Source organism: Cebus imitator, unplaced genomic scaffold, assembly GCF_001604975.1.
Source record: "Cebus imitator isolate Cc_AM_T3 unplaced genomic scaffold, Cebus_imitator-1.0 Scaffold606, whole genome shotgun sequence".
Lineage (NCBI taxonomy): Eukaryota > Metazoa > Chordata > Mammalia > Primates > Cebidae > Cebus > Cebus imitator.
The window spans coordinates 693,509-699,748 of NW_016107921.1; the positions used below are offsets into that span (position 1 = coordinate 693,509).

The 6,240-nt window shown below is 37.6% G+C and overlaps 1 pseudogene; it reads left to right on the top strand.

The window, feature by feature from the left end:
- The first annotated feature begins 2,845 nt into the window (after positions 1-2,845).
- LOC108294833 lies at positions 2,846-5,506 on the top strand (annotated as a pseudogene).
- The last annotated feature ends 734 nt before the right edge of the window (positions 5,507-6,240 follow it).

Sequence of the window (6,240 nt, forward strand, 5' to 3'; positions counted from 1 at the left end):
GTCAAATCCTGGGCACTTCCCCTCCCATCCTCTCAGATGATGACTTTGCTTCCTACTTCTCTGAGAGAGTAGTAGAAGTTAGAAAAAAAAAAAAATTCTGCAAACTTGCATTACCATATCTGCTCACATTAGTCAGATTACCGGCCTTTATTCTCTAACTATAGATGAAAGAATTGCGCTTTGACCCTAGACTAGCCCTTCAAATTGTGTACAGGACACCATCCCCTCCTGATTACTTGACGACTTCAGCAATTCTCTTTTCCCTCTCCTACGTCATCAACTTATCCTCTTTTCTGGGACACTTTGAGTAGTAAATGAGCTGCTATAATTCCATCTTAAAATATGTGTGCATGTATGCACACCAAAACACACACATACCCAGGAGAAAAATGTCTCATGATTCCACTTTCTCTTCCAGATTCTGCCTCATTTTTCTGAACTCTTTTGTCATTAAACTCTTAGAAAAAGTTGTCTGTATTCATTGACTACAATTCCCCTCTTGCCATCAGGCTTTTGATCCAACCACTGCACCCTAACTGATCTTGCTATACCTAAATCCAAGGGTCAATGTTCAGTCCTCATATTACTTTACCTAATCTCATTTGACACAACTGCTCATTCCCACCTCCTGAAAACTCTAACCACTTGACTTCAGAATTCCAGTCTCTCTCGTTTCTTCTCTTATATTTTTCTCTTAGCCTTTCTTGCTAATTCATCCTCTTTACAGTGAATCTCTTAACATTAGGGTGCCCCAGGGCTCAGTCTCTGGACTTCTCTTCTCTATTTATACATATACCCATGGTGATGACATCCAATCTATGACTTAATATCATCTATATGTCATGATTCCCAATTTTAATTCTCTAGCTTGGACCTTTCCTGTGAATTCTGTCTTTATGTAGCCTATTTGAAATCTCCACTTGGATGTCTAATAGACACACTCAATTTAATACATCCAATACTGAACTCCTTTATTTCTCCACCCTCAAATCATGCTCTGTGTAGTTATTTAATGGAAATTACATTTTTTTTAAAGTTGCTAGGCCCCAAACTTAAAGGCACTGTTGACACATTTTCTTCTGTCACCACCCCCTCCATATCCAGTACTTTAGGGAAACTTACTTGCTCTACCTTCAATATAACCTTGGCTTGATCAATTATTATCATTTCTACTGTTTTGACTTTGGTTCAAGCTACGATCATCCCTCATCTAGATAACTATAATAGTCTCCCAAATATTCTCCATGCTTCTACCCTTGACTTTTAAATCTAATTTCAAATAATATTAAAATTCAATTGCTACTTATTATGACTTACAAGACCCTATGCCATCTGCCTACCCATTATATGCATTACATTCTCCTGCTACTTTCCCCAAATTCTATTTTCTACAGCCATACTGGTCTACTTGCTGTTCCTTGAAGATGCCAGTCGCTCTCCCTCATTAGGAATTGAAAAGATTTCTCCTGGAGAGCTCAGTTTCTCACCTCTTTCCAGTCTTTACTCAAATAGCAATTTTCCAATGAAGTCAAACATGGCTCTTTTATTTATTCTACAATTATTCCCACTGTCACTGTAAAACTGCCATACATTTGACCTGTTCTGTATTTCTTCCATATGACCTATCATCTTATAATATATAATAAAATGTGCTTATTTATTATGTTACTTGTGTATCTCCTAACACTACAGAGTGGAATCCATTGAACAGAGAGAATTTAATCTGTTTTCCACTTATACATTTTCAGCACTGAGGAAAGGATCTGGCACTTACAAGAACTCAATTAAAATTTGTCAATAGAATAAACAAATCAAAATTACAAAATAATTGTTTTTTTTGTCATAAAATAATTGGGTAAAGACTAAAAATATGCATGTGTAAACTGATTAAAGACAAAATAAGGGAAAAACAAATGCAAAAAATAACTAAAGTGACTTAGGCTTATCAATATCAAAATGCTGAAAATTTTAACATGTAAAATATAAACAGAGGGAAAATGCTACATTAAAATAAAAGAAATAGTCCAATAAGAAAATGATACTATGTGGACTGTATATACCAAATGGCATAGTTTTGAACTATTAAAAGCAAATACTTACAGAAATGTAGAAATAAATTAACAGATAATCACAGAAAGATTTTAATAAATTTCTACTAGCAGAAAATTGGCAAATGAGATGAGAAAGGTTAGTTAAGTTATAGAAGAGTCAAATAATAAAATCAGATTTTATCTAATTTTATGCATTCAATATGTATTATATAGTATTTATATTATATAATACTCTCATAGTTATTTATGCTATTTAAATATTAAATGTATCAATATATTGATATATACAATATCAGATATTGTATTACATATCTATTTACCCTATAAAGAAAACCATGCACCCAGTAAATAACACACATGATTCATTTTTCTATTTTTTATTTTTATTTATTTGTTTTTACCAGCCCCAGTTGTCATCATTTTTTAAAATAACCACATAAAAGGCCATAAAAATTTCTTGAAAAATTGATGAGATGCATGTCATATTCTTTAATTTCTATTCAATTAAATATTTTTAAAGTAGCAAACCCTGCTTAAATTTTGGAAACTGATATTTTAAAAACAGTAATGTGCACAAATTTGTATGGGTTAAAGACATATAAGCAATTAAAACTACAAAGTAGAATGAATAATTATCTGCCAAATCTTACGGAGTATAGCTAAACTATAACTAAGGATGAAATTCATAGCCTTAAGTACATGTCTTTAAAAAATGAGAAACACGGTGTCTTTGTACTTGGGTGGCGTTGGTGGTGTCAGGATCTAGTGGACGGAGAAGACTCTTGGCCCGGCAGATGGCTCTCTGGTGTCAGGGCGTGGAGGCCTCCGTGCACCGGAGATCTCTCTAGCACCAGGAGCAGCTGGATGACAGTAAGTAGCTGCAGCCTGTAGCCAGCGATCAGGAGACCTCTGCCCGGGCCCTGGGTTCCCTGAGCAGACAGTTCCAAACGGGGCTGCCTTGAGAGCTGTCAACCTCAACCTCTAGACAGGCCCCTCGTGGACACACCTGGAAACCCCAGAGCCAGGGCAGCTGGGCCGCCAGGCTGCAGCTCGCTCAGCTGAGTGCCTTGATTGCCAGAGAATCCAGGAGTCCGGCCAAAGCGGAACCAAACAGCTAGTGGAGACCCAGGTGAAGGTCGGGAGGAGGAAAAGAGGGGCACAGAAGGGCAGTGGATCAGCAGCTCAGAGCCTGAGCCACAAGAGCACCTGGAGCCGCCCTTGCCCACTCAGCCACAGACAACTGGGAGAAGGAGCATCATTGCCTCTCTGCCCCATGGGCTCATGTGCCCACCCAGTATGGCTGTCGAGGGGGGAGGCTGCCTTCTGGAGCCTCCACTCCTCGGCAGAGCCCCTCTGCTCTCCCAGCGAGCCTGACAATGACCGAGAGCCTGTGGGGGCGGGAATTCAGCATCTCCGGAAGCTGTTCCAAGAGCTGCACGAAGTCATTAAGGCGAAAGAGAGCGATGACATGACCGTCTCTCTCATTCATGACGGAGGAAGTGTCCTACAGCTCTGTCTTGCAGGAAACAAGCCCTGTCTGATTGCTGAGGCTTCATACCCAACGATGTCTGTGCTTCCTGTGAGCTTCCTGGAGGAAACCCCCAGGAGTCATCAGCATCCGTGGGCCACTGCTAACAAGGACCTGACTTACAAGGGACCCAGAGCCCCCCTTTTCCCACCACATCTGGACCAATCAGTGACTGCCTGCCACAGCTTGGGAGTGTCATGGAGATACTTTATAGAGGTGAGAATAATTGTTTTTTCTACTTTTCTAGGGACTGTTGGGCTTAGAAACTTATCGAACACTGGACCTTGAGTCTTGTATTTGCTTAATCTGTGATGTGAAGTGCCAGTGTCAGATGTTTGAGAGCCTGAGCTGTGCACCTGGGTGCTTGGTTTTTGGGGGAGTCATCCACTGTGTTTCCAGGGTCAAGGCTCTTGGGGGTCCCACTCTCATCCCTGCTTTTTCTACCAGGGACTCAGGAAGGCATAGGAGATATTTCCAGGCTTAAGACCATGGGTTCACAGGTACCTCTTTATATGCTCAAAGCAGAGTACTGTGGGTGGGCTGCGAGGGGTAGCCCCGTTCAAGAGCAGTTTCTGCCCTTTGTAAATTATTTAAGAAGCCTCGTTTGTCATTTTATTAGAAAGAAACCAGCGTGTGACTTTCCTAAATAACATTGCTTTCTCATAATAAAGACTGCATTTGAAAAAAAAAATAAGCATTCAAGTCAAGAAGCTGCAGAAATAATAGCGAGAAAACTTGGAAATAAATTATTTTTAAGAGATAGGAACAGAAATTAATGACTAATAAACCAACCTAAAAACAGGTGGTTAATAAAATCAATTGATTTATTAAAAGATAAGTGTAAATACATTATCAAACAAAACTAATCAAAAGAATAAAGAAGCCACGAATAAATAATTTTATGAAAAATGAAAAGAATGAATGTTTTAAGTCACAAGACAGCACCTTAAACAACTTTATGTCAATAAATTTGAAAATGTTTAAATTTCATTTTTTCGGCCAGGCGTGGTGGCTCACGCCTGTAATCCAAGCACTTTGGAGGCCAAGGCGGGCAGATCACCTGAGGTCGGGAGTTCAAGACCAGCCTGACCAACATGGTGAAAACCCTGTCTTTAAACAAAAAAAAAATAAAGAAAGAAAGAAAGAAATTCATTTTTTCTAGAAAATATAAATTATCAAAATTGACTCAAGAAAAACTGTAAGATATAAATAAGCCAATAACCATTACAAATTACATCAGTGGTCAAAAATTTCTCCATTAAAAATGAAACCATACAAAGTTAGTTTTATAAATAAGTGATTTTCAACCAAGTCTGTGGAAAAAAAAAGATATTCTTGATCTTATTTTTAAAACTTTCCAAAGAATAGACAAAGAAAATTATCTGTTTCCAAAATCTAAGGACAGAACCAGAAAAGTATTGAGCAATTTCACTTATAAACAGAAATGCAAAATTCTCAAATAAAATGTTAGAAAATAAATGTCACCAGTATATAACACCTCACAACCACGTAGTGTTTTCTGAGAAGTAAAGTGATATTTCAACATCAAGAATTTATCAATATATTCTACCTCATTAACACATGGAAAGGAGAAAAAGCAAAAAAAATCATTTTAATAAATGCAGAAAAATATTTACTGCACTAGACACTCATTTATTCTAAATTATTTTTTAAAAACAAAAATTAGAAGAGAATTTCTTTAACTTACTAAAAAGGTATTTACCAAACACCCCACAAACACCATAATTAATGGTGAAATTTTATAAGCATTTTCTTTAACATAAAGAACATCAGAAAAATTGTCCAAAACTTAGAATCGGGCAAAAAAGAGTATCAGGTATTCTTTCAGCACAGTTCTCGGTTTGCACCTTTAGTTGATTTTCCTATTGACCATGCTGTTTTACGGCTTTGTAGATACAGAGATTAACTTGCAGATATTTGTCTGACACAGATGAAAATGATTTCTCTTCAGTGAAAGATACAACCTCAAAGTAAGGTTTATTGCTCTGTAGGATATTAACCAGCTTTGTATTTAACTCAACAATCTTATCCTGAAGTTCTTTTATTAAATTGCCTATAAGTACCTTAGCTCTGAGGGGTTTTTTTTTTTTTTTTTTTTTTTATTTTTTTTTTTGAGATAGGATCTGGCTGTGTCACCCAGGCTGGAGTGCAATGACATACTCACAGCTCACTGCAGCCTCAACCTGCCAGGCTTAAGTGATCCTCCCACCTCAGCTTTCCTAGTAGCTGGGACTTCAGGTGCACACTACCACAGTCGGCTAGTTTTTGCATTTTTTGTGGAGATGAGATTTCACCATGTTGCCCAGGCTGGTCTCAAATTCCTGGGCTCAATTCAGGATCCTCCCGCCTCGGCCTCCAAAAGTGTTGGGATTACAGACATGAGCTACTGCCACTGGCCTCAAGTATTTATTGAACTCATTTTAACATTTTCTTGATTCTCCCATTATTAATTAATCAATTGAACAAAATCCTTGACACATACTTATTTTATATTTGCATGAGTCATGATTTTACCCTTTGGCAAGTGCACTTAAACAAGAGCAAGTGAAAGATATCTGTTAACACTGCTTCAATTCATCATATAATGAAAGACCTAACTTAAGTATAATAAATAACATTTGTGTGTAAGGATTAGAACAG